This window comes from Chionomys nivalis, chromosome 5, assembly GCF_950005125.1.
Source record: "Chionomys nivalis chromosome 5, mChiNiv1.1, whole genome shotgun sequence".
NCBI lineage: Eukaryota > Metazoa > Chordata > Mammalia > Rodentia > Cricetidae > Chionomys > Chionomys nivalis.
The window spans coordinates 33,869,895-33,885,254 of NC_080090.1; positions in this window are offsets into that span (position 1 = coordinate 33,869,895).

Genomic DNA, 15,360 nt, shown 5'->3' on the forward strand with positions numbered 1-15,360 from the left:
AACATTTCCTAGTGCACTGGAGCCCCCATAAATCAGCCGTATCTTCAGCTGTGAGCACTGTAAAGAACATACACCTTTTCCTCACTGCTTGAGGGGCTTGAAAACCCAAGGGCAAGATGTGGTTTATTTAGTTCCTAGTGGGTTGTCTTCCCAGCTTGCAGATGGCTGCCTTCTCTCTATGTCCTTTGTGTTCACACACAGAGGAAAAGAATGCTCTCTGCCTTTCTCTTCTATGTCACCAATCCCACCATGAGCAGTCACCTAAGACTACAAAAAAAAAAGGGGGAGGGTCCCTATCTCCAATGCCATTCCACTAGGAGGGTAGGAGGACTTCAGCTACACTACATTGTTGAAGCATGGCTGCTGCTAACGGCTGAGGCAGGCTATGTCACCTGGATACTGTCCCGGATGACGACACTTTCTTCCTTCTTGTTACTAGATAAAGTCCTATGCCCATCTTCCATCCAGTGCCGAGTCACTGTCAACCCAAGGGGTTTAGGAGGAATCAGAATTGTTCAACTCTACAGTCTCATTCTTACCAGGAACTCACTGGGTGCACAATCTGCTCAGAGTCCAACCCAAAACAGATTTAGTGTGGAGACCTCCCAGGAAATACCATGTCCAAGTTCACACCTCACAGACTAATCTTTCACATAATCACACGAAACAGAACACGTGGCCACGTCTCATAGAAGAGGACACAGGGACAGTGTAGCGACAGGAGTTCTCTTTCTTCCCTCCATGCTCTCAGTGCAAGAGCTTTGGGGACATGGAGGGCTCATGTGCTATCTCTTCCAGGTGGATGTGTTGAGTATAACTGGACGCATGACCCTGATGGTGCTGGAGAAGAAAAGGGACCTGACCATCAGCCTCCCCAGCCCTCCTGATCACTTTTGTTGGAACAACCTTTGGTCCAGACTGATCAATCCTATTCCCAAGACACAACTGCAACCATGGGACTCTTTAAAAACACACCCTGTTTAAAGACACTTTAGGGGCTGCTTAACGCAAAGGAGGAACATGGAGTCATGACGAGGATTCTATGTTTGACCAAACTTCAGTCAGCCTCCTGTACCTTCTCCAAGGCCCATCCACGCCCTTCTCCAGTTCCAGCTACAGCAGCAACCATCTCACCCAGCATGACACTCTCCCTGGTGACATGACATCTGAACACTCTGACCTGCGTTTAGCAAGAATCCTGTTTGGTGACTTTTGTCAGAGTTTCTCTCTATCCCTGTCTCCTCTGACCCTTAACCCTACTCCTTGATTCTATGTCCTCTTTACTTCTACTGTGCCTAGAAAAAATAGAATCTGTGTGAGGTCTCTTTTCCCTTCGTGCAAGCCCCAAATAGAATCCATTCTTACAACACTAGCTGTTGCCTAGCTCTGGTTTCTCTATGACCATGAGTTCTCTCTGCGTGCGGTCTAGTCCCAGTGTTCCTGCTTCTAGCTCTCTCAGAGAGACAACATGTCCGGGGTCTGCTCCAGCCTTCTGTCAAGGTGTGTGACTCTCTTGGAGATAGATTCATGTTCCTCCCTTGTGACATGAACTGACAAACAGGGACTGACTGAGCTGATTCCAGGAATTTCAGCCCCAATATGTCTTATGACTGTGATTTAAAACATGGTTTCTTCCTGTAAGAGCTTCTGAGGACTTCCAATAACCTTTTAGGAATTCCTTCCTGCTCAAGAAAGCTGTAGTATCCAGACCTGCTGGCAGCTCTGTTACACAGTATTACTGTTCCGATCCTTTTTTTTTTTCTCAGAAAAACTGAGTGCCATGAAGGTTAGAACTTTGCCCTGTTTGGTTTTGAGTGTTCAGTGTCTGAATTAGTTCTTTTTCTAGTTGCCATAGCCAAATATGACATAAGCAACTTAAAATAAGAAAGATGTGTTTGGGCCCATGGTTCCAAAGGCTTGGTGTTATGGTAAAAATAAAATGGCACCATTCCCCCAAGTGGCTGCAGTAGGCAGCGGGCCACAAGGAGCTGCAGTGGTAAAACACTGGGGTGCCCCAAGTGGCCTGTGGGCCACAAGGGCTAGCAGGTGCCAGGCAAGGAGCTATGTGGCAGGTGAGAGTAAGAGACAGAGACGCACCATGCAGAGAAAATGGGTATGTATTCAGTGGGTTATGGAAAGGGAAAAGGAAAGGAGGTAAGTGGAGAAGGGAGAAGAGCAGAGAGAGAGAAAGAGAAACAGAGAGAGGGGGAGAGGAGAGGAGCCACTTCGGGAGAGAGACAGAAAGGAAGGAGCTCAGGCTGCAAGCGGAAGGAAGATCTGCTTGCCTCAGTAGATGGTGGGGGAGTGGGCAGGGCTTTTCTCATAAAGGGACAGGACAGACCATTACACTTGGTCCACAGCTATTGGCTCCGCATTAACTGGAACAGAGCATCGTGGTGGTAGGCGCATGTCAGAGAAGGTTATAGCATCATAGCCAGCGGAGAGAATAATGGACCAAACATCACCAAAGACCCCCTATGACCTACTTCTTCCAGCTAGGTCCCACCTTGTAAGCTTTCAAGAACTTCCCAAATAGCACCACCAACTCAGGACCAGGCATTTAACACATGAGCCTTTGGGGACAGTTCAAATTCCAAACATCAACTGTGTATAACATACATCTGGCACTCAGTGAATGTTTCTTAATGAACAGCAATAAGGGTACAGAATTCAAGGGCAAAACATCTCACAGGGGTTAAACAGGATCAATCCTGTATGATCTCCCATTCTGAGGGGTCTCTGTGGGCCTTCAACTAACCCTACTAAACAGTAGTTCAGAGGCAGGTCTAAGGGAAGACGGTAGTTGCTCTCAACCCTTTTGACCCCAGACCCTATTTCTGAGCCTGCCACTGTTAGAACCCCTTGAGAAGGCTGTACCAGACAGCCAATCAAGGGAGGCATAAGGGCAGTGGCCAGAGCGAGCACTCAGAGTCTTGGTATCGTGCTCTGAGAGGGCAAGACTGGAATGTTGGGCTGGGCCCATCTAGTGTTTATTCTTGAGCCCCGCACAGAAGGATTACCTTCCTGGAAGTTGAATACTTGGGTAATATTAGGATCCTCTTGGCAAGAAATAAAAAGGGGGGGTTACTTTGTGGTCAATCATTCATTGTTACCTGAACTATGCATTTTATGTGGTGCCAAGTTGAGGTTGAGCTAGGTAAAATGTCAAGGTAAAGCTTGCCCAACTGACTCAATACTTGTCAGGTAGACAGGGCGGGAAAGAACGTTCCCTTCCAGGAAGAATGCAAACAGCAGAAAGGATGGCCTGTCCCAGATGCAATAAAAGAGCAGTATATTCAAGCTCACAGAGATAGTAAAATGTTAAAGATAGATAGTAAAACAGATGTTAAAGATAGATAGTAAAATGTTAAAGACAGAAGTATCATGATGGTGGAGGCCACTTGTTCATTCCTGGCTGCCCAGAACTGAATAATCACTCAGAAATTATATTAATTGCACTACTGTTTGGCCAATAGCTTAAGCGTATTTCTGGCTCTTATATCCTAAACTAACCCATCTCCATTAATCTGTGTACCGCCACATGACTGTGGCTTACCGGGTAAAGAGCTTTCTCACCTGGGCTTCAGAAAGATTCTGGCAACGGTGTGGCAACCCAGCAAGCAGAAGCCTAGGCCTAAAGCCATGGCTGCACTTGCAGCCCAACACTTTTGTCCTGAGTCACTTCCATAGGAGGCGGGTCTTCATCATCCTCAGATGTGATGGTACCCCAAGCCTGTGCACTCCTGCCCCCTTAGTAAAGAGCAGGCCCTGGTAGCCATAGCTCCTACGGAAACTTAAGTACCTGGAATTCATCTGTGAGCCCCTAACCTAAGCCTGAGACTCCAGGCACTGTTGTGACTCCTTCATAACATGAGATCAAGGAGGGCTCTGCCTGTTGCCTTAGTGGCCTGTGTTTTCCCTTATCCCTCTGCCCGACCATTCCTGGTTCTGGGCCTGGCCCTTGGACTACCATCTGATGGAATACCAAGACCACCTGTTTGGTAATTAGGGCTTGTCCATCTCTGTTGGGTTGTGAGGTAGTTTCTGACAGTGTCTGTCAACCCTGAATGCCAGGGTGCCTAATACCCAATATTAAGTAGACGCAGTCACTTGGTCAGTCTAGACTGTCTAGTAACACCCTAGGGTCCCAATTTGTAGCTACACCTTTCTCTCCAAAACTCAGTAACTTTTTTCTGTTCCCAGAATGCCTTGCTGCTAAAGCATGTTTGGCCCTGGTGAATTGTCACCTCCCCACAGTTACCCCATCTTTGCTGTCTCTGGCTCCTAGCCGCCAAGCTTCTCATCCTGAACCTTTCCCTATCCCACATCGAAAGTTGGCACTAATAGAACAAAGACAGAGCCTCTTACATAAGGTCACCTCACCCCGCCTCCAAGTGTAACTGTAATGACTCATAAAGCCTCCCTTTGTCCACAGGACCTCATTGGACAGCCAGGGAGGACAACAAACTACATCCCTGGGTAAAGTGGCGCCAAGCTTGCGTGGAAATCTATTCTCACAGTGCCCTCTAGTGGCTCCCTTTGACCAGAAGAAAGGTTATATGGCATTAGCTGTCTCCTACTGGCCCATTCCAGAGGAACTGTGGAGGGAAACCCGGGCTCTCCTCAGCACTGGGTTGAGATAGGTGTGTTCTGTCATGGACCCCAGGTTCCTAGAGTGTTGTGTGTCCCTCACACTGAGAAATCCATATCTCCTGTAAGATCTTCAAAACCTCATGGGTCAGTGTTGACCTTCTTGCCCACCCTGTTCCCCAAGAAATGGCCTATCCACATCACTTGGTTAAACAAAACTAAAGCAATTCTACAATAAAACATAGACTATCTTTTTTGTGAAGGGAAGGGTATGTGTCAATATGGTTTCTCTGCCTTGACTGTCCTGGAACTCTGTCGACCAGGCAGGTCTTGAACTCACAGAGCTCTCTGCTGCCTCCCAAGCGCTGGCATGAGCTACTATCTCCTGGCTAAAACAGATTATCTTTAAACTTGGACTAGAATAATTTTTCTTAGGCAAGACATATAAGTCATAACTACGATAGAAAAATAATGATAAATTAGACGTAATTAAAAATTTCAACTTAGTCATTAAGAAAATCAACAAATAAAAAGGTTAGAAAAATACAAGACATAAAACAATAAGGGGCTTGTTTCCAGAGTATTTAGGAATTTCCATATCTCCATAATAACAAGATGTAATTTAAAGCATGGACTTCACAAAGAGACAACTATGACTGGCAAACTTATACATAAAAACACGTGTGCATTTAAAAGCGTCAGTAAGACTCAGGTCTCATATTGCTAATAAGAATATAAAATGGTGTACACATTTTCAAAAAGTGTTTGGTCATTTCTTATAACTTTTAAGCAAATACTTTTTTATAGGAGCCAACAATTCTACTCCTGAGTTTTTAATCTGGAAGAAATGAAAACTCTTATCTTTTTTTTTTAAAAAAAAAAAAAGAGGCAATGTTTAAAGAAGAATTCTTCATAAAAGTTAAAAATCAGAAAGGATCCCAGTGTCCACTTACAGGCGATGAATCAACAAGCTGGAGTATATTCCCACAGCGAAATGCCAACAGGTAATAAAAGATGAATAAATTATTTCTACAGACTTTACACAGGAGGAATTCAAGCACTCCTGAGCAGATGTCAGATATAAAGGAATATATGGTATTCAACTCCATTTATGCAAAAATAATCCTTAGTGAATGAAATGAGACTGGCAGTTGCCTTGGGGACAGAGCGATACCGCAGGAGCCAGCTGAGACAAAAGCTCTCTCTAAAGTGCTAGAAGTGTTCCAGATCTTACAACCAGCGCGCAGCAGGAGTGTGGTGGGGGAAACATCAGGTTTATGGATGTAGTCATATGCAGATTATCCAACAATAAAAATAAAGTTGCCATGAATATATGTGTGCAGCTCATGCAGACTTCTGGGTGAATAAATGCCTGGGAATGTAATTTCTGAGCAGTACCGTGTTTCTATACACATTTCTGAAGGTGTTCTTTTCATTGGGATGGCAGTGAGATTCCAAAGAGCACTTTGGAAAATACTGTCATCTTAACAGGAAGTGCTCCAAACCCTTGACCACAAGGCATTTTTCCATTTACACAAGTATCCTTTAGTTTCTGTCTGTGGGTGTCTTTTGGTTTTTACTGCTCAAGTCTTGCATTCTTTTTTAGTTAAATTTGTGCCTGGGTGTGCTGTTCTTTCTGATGTTGTTGTAAATTTCCAGTTATACCTATAAATTTATATTTGAATTTAGAGTGTTCATTGCTATTTTAAAGAGATACAGTTGCTTTATTTTTAATTATTGTGTATATGTATTGTACAGATGTTGACCTCAAGGTCTTCCTCAACCAGTTGCCACCCTAAGTTTTGATACTGAACCCAACGTTTGCCAATTCTGCTAGACTGGATGCCCAGCCAGTCCCAGGGTTCTTTCTGCCTCTGCCTCCCAGCAGTGAATCATAGAGGTTTTTTTATACACATGCTGCGGATTGAACTCAGACCCTTACATAGCAAGCTCTCTACCAGCATAGCCGTCTCCTCAGCCACAAGATACAACCAATTTCTAATACAGATCTGTGTCTACAGATTGGCTGGGCTTATTCTTAGCACGTGAACGCCTGCTGTGATAACAGGCGTGTACTGCTACACCGTGCTGCTTTATTATTGCTGTTTGGGATAGCACATGAAAGCATTTTAAGTCAGAAAATAGTATCCCTCTAACTTAATGTCAATGTTATAAGAAGTGCTCCAATGTTGTTCGCTTCCTTCCCTGTCCTTTGTCTTGATGTCATCAACACGTTACATCTTTAGGCAGTGTAAGTTCATTAGGGTTTCTTATTTAGGAAGTTTTCTTCTAAATCAGACAGAGTAGAAAACGTTATAAGAATATATTAGACTATACCATCTTTACATTTAATTATACAGTGGCATTTATGTGTTCGCTATTTCTCCATCTGGATCAGAGTTGCCATCTAACGGCCTCTCGTTGCTTGTGTTTTTCTTCTCGTAGGTGTTTTGGTCACCTCATTATTATCTGCAGCTGATACTGGCACAGCAGGTAGCTGCAGTGTTAGGTAAGTTCTACCGATTGGCTCATTTCAGCTTGAAGGACTTCTGTAATACCAGGGAATTTATGCATATTTCACTGTCTAGACATTTCTCTTTTTTTTTCAAGGATGATTTTCTAGGCATAGAATTCTTAGGCAGCAGTCTCTTTCCTTTTCCCCTTTGACTGTAAGGTCCCTTGGCTCTCTGTCCTCTGGAGTTTCCATCAGAAAGCCGTAGGCAATCATATTAAAGTGTGCGTGGACTTGTAGCTTATTTTTCTAATACCACTTTCAAGATTCTCTCTGGCTTTGACCATTTTGGTTCTGTTGTATGTTTGGGATTCTGTATCTTTTTAATCAACCTAATGTTTCCTGGATTTCTTGAATATATAAATCCATGTTTTGTGTCAAACTTGGGGAATGGAGGGCAACTGTTTCTTCAATTATCCTTCCAGCCACTTTCTCATCTTGGCTCCAGTCTCTGAAACTGTCCTCACTCTCCTTTCTGCTCCTCACACGGTCTTTAACTCACAGACCCTTTCCTGTGCATATTCTAAATGCCACACACATTTTCACTTCTTAATTTTTACTTTCTAACTTGACTTTGATCCTCTCTTTAGCTTTACGTCCTTCCCTGAGATCTGCTGTTTTCCGGGACAGCGTTACTTGCCCTGTGTTTTGATTCTGTAAGTGTGTCTTCCTTTCTTTCCTTTCCCATGCTTGTGGAGGTTGGTCTAAAATCTTTGACAGCATGCACCATGTCTAGGCTTCCTCAGGGACAGCTCATATGGACCAGTTGTTATATACATATTTTTCTCTCTCTGCAAATGGGCCATATTCTCCTGTGCACATCTCATTTTTTATTATAAAGTGGATGCTTTAAGTAAAACAAAAGTGACATCTCCAAATAACACATGATCCTTCTCTAGGATTTACCATAATTGTTGTTACTGTTGGCAGTTTTTTGTTTTGTTTTGTTACTTTTCGGAACCACTTAGTACTTGTCTAACTAGCGAATTATAACTAATAATGACCTAATCTTTTGTTATATGCAGTCACAGAAATGGTTTCTTGACTTAATGGTCATATAACGGCTGCATGAAGGTATCTTTAGATCCCTTGGATTAATGGTCAGCTAATGATTGCACAGAGATATCTTTAGATCCCTTGCACCACGAAGTCCATCCTTTATGGAGAAAGGTTTTGTGTATTGGATCTCATATTCAATGCTCCAGCAAGTACCTTCCATTATCTGTAAGTTATCAAGGGTTAGCTCTTATTTGACCCTTCTACAGTGCCAGGAATCTGTTAAAGCTCTCCTAAGGCATGGGCAGATTCATCCCCCAATGTTTCCTTTTAAGCTTTGACCCATGTTTTTGTAGTTATCTTGAAGTATTTTTTAACCTTTTTTTAAATTGATTTTTATTGAGCGCTACATTTTTCTCTGCTCCCCTCCCTGCCTCTCCCCTAACATTCAACCCTCTCCCAAGGTCCCATTGTTCCCCATTTATTCAGGAGGTCTTGTCTTTTTCTACTTCCCAAGTAGATTAGATCTATGTATGTATCTCTTAGGGTCCTCATTGATGTCCAGGTTCTCTGGGATTGTGATTTGTAAGCTGATTTTCTTTTATTTATGTTTAAAAACCACTTATGAGTGAGTATATATGATATTTGTCTTTCTGTGAGGGATAACCTCACTCAAAATTATGTTTTCTAGCTCCATCCATTTGCTTGCCTACAAAGTTCAAGATGGCGTTTTTTTTTCTGCTGTGTAGTACTCCATTGTGTAAACGTACCACATTTTCCTCATCCATTCTTCAGTCGAGGGGCATTTAGGTTGTTTCCAAGTTCTGGCTATGACAAACAATGCTGCTATGAACATAGTTGAGCACATGTCCTTGTAACATGATTGAGCATCCTTTGGTGTTACTGGGTCTTGAGGAAAGCTGTTTCCTAATTTTCTGAGAAATTGCCACACTGACATCCAAAGGGGCTGTACCAGCTTGCATTCCCACCAGCAATGCAGGAGTGTTCCCTTTCCTCCACAACCTCTCCAGCATAAGCTGTCATTAGTGTTTTTGATCTTAGCCGTTCTTACAGATGAAAGATGGAATCTCAGAGTTGTTTTGATTTGTATTTCTCTGATGACTAAGGATGTTGAACATTTCCTTAAGTGTCTTTCAGCCATTTTTGATTCCTCTGTTGAGAGTTCTCTGTACTCCATTTTTTATTGGATTATTTTGATGACTAATTTCTTGAGTTCTTTGTATATTTTGGAGACCAGACCTCTGTCCAATATGGGGTTATTGAAGATCTCTTCCCCTCTGCCTTTGTTTCTATTTTGTTGATTTCAGCTCTCAATTTGATTATTTCCTTCCATGTGGTTCTCTTGGGTGAGTTTGCTTTTTTTGTTCTAAAGTTTTCAAATGTTCTGTTAATTCACTAGTGTGGGATTTTTCCAGCCTCTTTATGTAGGCATTTAGTGCTATGAACTTTCCTCTTAACACTGCTTTCATTGTGTCCCATAAATTTGGGTATGTTGTGTGATCATTTTTATTGAAATTTAGGAAGTCTTTAATTTCTCCCTTTATTTCTTCTTTGACCCATTGATGATTCAGGTGAGCATTGTTTAACTTCCATGTGTTTGTGGGCTTTCTGGAATTAGTATTGTTGTTGAATTCTAGTTTTAAACCATGGTGATCTGATAAGATACATGGGGTTATTCCAATTTTTTTATTTGTTGAAGATTTTTTTGAGTATGTGGTAAATTTTTGAGAAGGTTCCATGAGGTTCTGAGAAGAAGGTATATTCTTTTCTGTTTGGATGGAATAGTCTATAGATGTCTGTTAAGTCCATTTGAATCATAACATCTGTTAGTTTTCTTATTTCTCTGTTAATTTTTTGTCTGACAGACCTGTCCAGTGGTGAGAGTGGAGTGTTGAAGTCTCCCACTATTAGTGTGTGGGTTTTAATGTATGATTTAAACTTTAAAAGTATTTCTTTTACATATGAGGGTACCCTTGTATTTGGGGCATAGACGTTCAGTATTGAGATTTTCTCTTGATAATTTTTTCTGTAACTAAAATGAAATGTCCTTCTTAGTCTCTTTTGATTGATTTTAGTTTGAGATCTATTTTGTTAGATATTAGGATAGCTACACACGCTTGTTTCTTAGGTCCATTTGATTGGAATATTTTTCCCAACCCTTTACTCTGAGATGATGTCTCTCTTTGAGGTTGAGGTGTGTTTCTTGTATGCAGAAGAAGAATGGATTCTGTTTTCATATCCAATCTGTTAGCCTGTGCATTTTTATAGGTGAGTTGAGTCCATTTATATTAAGAGATATTAATAACCAGTGATTGCTATCTCTTGTTATTTAATTTTCATTGTTGGTGATGTTAATTTGTGTGTTTTTCCCTTCTTTAGGATTTGATGCTATGAGACCATTAATCATCTGTGCTTTTGTTGATGTAGCCAACTTCCTTGGGTTGGAGTTTTACTTCTAGTACTTTGTGTAGGGCTCGGTTTGTGGCTAGGTATTAGTTAAATCTGATTTTGTCGTGGAATATTTTGTTTTGTCCTTCTGGTGATTGAAAGTTTTGCTGGGTATAGTAGTCTGGGCTGGCATCCATGGTCACTTAATGTCTGCATAACGCTTGACCATGGCCTTCTGGCTTTCATCATCTTCAATAGAAAGTCAGGTGTAATTCTGATAGGTCTGTCTTTATATGTTACTTGGCCTTTTTCCTTTGCAGCTCTTAATATTCTTTCTTTATATGTTTAGTGCTTTGATTATTATGTGGAGAGAGGCCTTTTTTTTCAATGATTTTGTTAAACATATTTTCTGTGTTTTTGAGTTGAACTTCTCCTTCTTCCATAATAATAATAATAGTATTCTTAGGTTTGACCTTTTCATGGTGTCCCATATTTCCTGGATATTTTGTGTTAAGCCTTTTTGTTAGATTTAATGTTTTCTTTGACTGACGAGTCTATTTCCTCTATTGTATCTTCAGCGCTTGAGAGTCTCTCTTCCATCCCTTGTATTCTCCTGTTCATGCTTGCATTTGTGGTTCCTGATCGTTTTCTCATGATTTCTATTTCTATAATTCCCTTGGCTTGTGTTTTCTTTATTGTTTCTATTTCGGTTTTCAAGTCTTGAATAGTTTCTTTAATATGTTTGATTGCTTTCTCTTGGTTCTCTTTAAGGGATTTGCTGATGTCTTCCATTTTGTTGGTCTTTTTCTCTATTTCCTTCTTTGAGGGAATTTCTCATTTCTTCTTTAAGAGTTTCAAATATTCTCCTGAAGTTATTTTTTAGATTATTTTCGTCTGCTTCATTTATATTTGTTTGTTCAAGTCTTGCTGTTGTAGGGTCTTTAGGTTTTACTGGTGTTATATTGCTCTTTGTGGTTTTAGGTGTGTTCTTACCTTTTCTACTCATCTTTTCCTCTAATAGGAAAAGATGCTTGTGATTCTGTTGATTAATCTTCTAGGTGCCAGAGAATCCAAGGCTCAGACGGTTGTTCCTCGTGGTACAGTCAGTGCCACGGTAGTTACCCCTTTGGTCACTCTGTGTTCCTGGAGATCACTCAGTGCTCCCAGGCTCTGCTCCACTCCCTTGCAGTTTGCTGTCTCAGGCCTGCTCTAGCCTAGGTTGTTGGCTCCGACCTATTTCTGTAAATGTTCCTAGCCTGGATCCATTCCTGCATAGGTCCCTGGCTTTGGGTTGGTTCTGTAAAGGACTCTGGCTCTGATCTACTCCCTGGGAGTTTTCAGGCTCAGTGTGCCCAGACCCGCAGAGGACCTGGCTCAGGCCTACTCCCTCAGGGCTCCCAGACTCAAGGTCAGACTTGCAAAGGTTCCTGGTTCCTGCCTATTCCCTTTAATGTCCCAGACCAACACCCAGACCCACAGAGGTCCTGACTCAGGCCTTCTCCCTCTGAGGTCCCAGACTCATGCCTGGACCCACAAAGATCTCTGGTTCCTGCCTATTTTCTCAGAGGTCCCAGATTCATGCCCAGACCCAGAGGTTCTGGCTCAGGCTTAGTTCCTTGGAGGTCCTAGACTCACACCCAGACCCACAGGGGTCCTGGCTTAGGTCTACTCCCTTCAAGGACCCAGATTCACGTCTGAACCCACAGTGGTTTCTGTCTCTGGCTCACTTGCTCAGTGGTTTCTCCCCTATACCTGTTCCTGTGGAGTTTGCTGTCTCAGGTCTGTTCTGGCCCAGGTCACTGTCTCAGTCCTGGTCTGAAAATGTCCCTGGTCTGGATCCACTCCCACTCCCATGGCGCTTGCTTTCTCAGGTCCACTCGGACCTAGGTAGCTGGTTCAGTCTCACTTGCTCTTTGGAGCTCACCACCTCAGGCTTGCACTGGCCTAGGTTACTGGCCCAGTCCTGCTTCTGCAAATGACCCTGGTCTGGATCCGCTCCTGCTCTGGAGTTCACTGTCCTAGGCCTACTGTGGCCCAGCCTATCTCTTATTAGATCCGATTCACACAGGTCAGCAGCTGCAGTGTTAAGCAAGTTTTGTGAGCTGATTTTCAGTGTTTTGTTTGTTTATTGTGGTTATTTTTTATTTTGTTTTTTTATTGGGGTATTTGTTTGGTTGGTTGGTTATTTTTGATACCACTGAACTACACAAATGCCCTCAGGGTGTTCGTGCTCACACAGATTAATCTCTGAACCATGATAAATGAGAAAATCTTCTCAAATAGAGCTCTTCCAATGTCACGCTGTTCCCAGAGTCACTTCCCTGGAGCTGGGATGTGCAGGGAGCACGAGCCTGTCCTGTCTACAGCAGAGGTCTCAAGGTTTCTTGCCATCCTCAGCTGCTGTGGGAAGACTTCCACTTTCAAGAGGAAAACAAGAATAATCAAGATAAAGTATTATGCTTACTGCTTTTACTGCTATTTCATTATTTTTTAATGACCAAATGCAACTTAAATTGCTGAGAAACTCTCAGTTAATTTCCAGAGTTCTGAAAAGAATTGATTGTAACCATTTTTGCTGGTACTCTTGTTGCTATTCCAGAAGAGGGTTTCAGGAATCTTTTGTTTTGTATGGCTTGTTTTGTTTTTCCAGACAGGGTTCTCTGTGTAACAGCTCTAGCTGTCCTGAAACTCACTTTGTAGACCAGGCTGATCATGAACTCACAGAAATCCACCTGCCTCTGCCTCCCTAGTGCTTGGGGTTAAAGGTGTGTGCCACCACTTGCTGGTCTTCAAGAGTCTTCGTCCAGCCATTCTTGCAGGTTTTCTTGTAGTCTGGGTTCCTGTGTAGTTTTGGCAGAAGACTCTGATCATTGTTTGACTGGTGCCTTAGTGGGATGGTGTTACACTGAAAGCCCTTAGGATTCTTATAAGTCAAATATCCATGTTATCATGTCCTTTCTCTGTGCTGATGTCACTGTGTCATTCGCCTTCCAGCCAATAAACTCAAGACTTTCTATAAAACTTCTAGGAAATTGTTTTGAATTTTGACCCTAATATTTTTTTCTCACTCCATAGTTTAAGTTTCTCAGAGCGAAAGGAGAGAAGAGGCACAGAACACTGCCTGCTACTGTCTACTGAAGACTGCTTGGAAATCCCTTGCAATTCAATGCAGTCTCCTGTGCAGAGGCCTGGTGAGTGTGTGTGTGTGTGTGTGTGTGTGTGTGTGTGTGTGTGTGTGTGTGTGTTATGTGAACTATATAGACCCAACATGCTGAGTTCATTTTTGTTGTTTGCGTATATATAGTTTTAGGGCCTAATCCCTGCATTGGACAACCAGAAAGGGGTGTCAACCCTGGGAAGAGGCTAATTCTCCAACCAGCAGTCATGAGCTGCCTGGGTGGGAGCCCACAAAGTTCTCCCTTCCACATTATTGTGTCCATTGAACTTGCCATCGCTCCACTCTTACATGTGCAGCCATATCTAGGAGAAACCGTCTTGCAGCCGACCTCCCGGTCCTCTCATTCTTACAGTCTTTCTGCACCCACATCCTCGATGTCCCCTGAGCCATAGGTGCAGGAGCTGGGATATAGCTGTGTCCCCTGGCGCTGCATCCCTCGTGATCCGTTGATCTCTGCATTGTGCCCAGCTGCGGTTTTCATAGATGGGCTCCATTTTCTGTAAATAGAGGCTTCTTTGATGAGGTATGGGGTCTAGACTTATCTGTGAGCATAAGGATAAGATTTAGAGTAGTAATGAATTGTCCTGATCTAGCACACTAGCAAGAGGAGATTCTTTTCTAATGTCCATGACCTCCCTAGCCCCAGGAAGCTAGCTGGGTTTGCTGCATGGTACACACAGCGGAATACTATTCTGCTAGAAAGAAAAGTGATATCATTAAATTTGCAGGTAAATGGATGGACCTAGAAAAGATATACTGAGCGAGGTAACCCGAACCCTGAAAAAATGTGCTACACATTCTCTCTCATCTTGTGATTTCTAGCCCCAGTCCCTCAAATATGAGTACACACACAACACGAAGTAACCACGGAAACCAGAAAAGGATAAAGGGGCTGTTCCGGGCCAGGGGAATAGAAGGACACGGGTGACATGAAGTGAGGGGTGGACAAATGGAGAAGGGGCTCCACCTGGGGAGGAGGGGGGGTCAGTACAGACAAGGAGGTACAAGGGTTTTACATAAGACAAAGGTTGTTTGATAAAGCCTCAAGAAATCTTATTGTTTTATAACAACCTAAAATTATGCCCAATAGAAAGAGAGAGAGAGAGAGAGAGAGAGAGAGAGAGAGAGAGAGAGAGAGAGAGAGAGGACACTTAAAGGAAGTTAAGCCACTTAGACTGCCAATGCTTCCCACAAGAACCACAGACTAATTAAAAAACCCAAGTACCACCAGGGGGTGGTGGTGTGTTCATTTAATCCCAGCACTTGGAAGGCAGAGGCAAGCAAATCTCTGTGAGTCTGAGGCCAGTCCGGTCTACAGAGTGAATTCCAGGACACAAAGAAACCCTATCTCAAAAAAAAAAAAAAAAAAAAATACCCCAGTACCAAGCATGAGAAACCTCCTTTGGAATGGTTGGTCAGGGTAGTCTGAGTGACTCCCGAAACAAAACAGACGGTCCCTGTAGCCCTGGTTCCTCTCAGAGGCTGGAGGTGGCCCCCGTTGCTGAAGACATCACACACTCACGACACAAAACTAGGACGAATTGAGGTGGACCTGACCTGAAAGCCTCCTTCCTGCAGTCTAGCCTCTGTGGTGTTAGAAAATACTGCACAAGCTGCCAAGGTGGGAAAGGGGAAGCAATTAAATAGACTTCCTAGCTGTAACCCCTGTGAACCC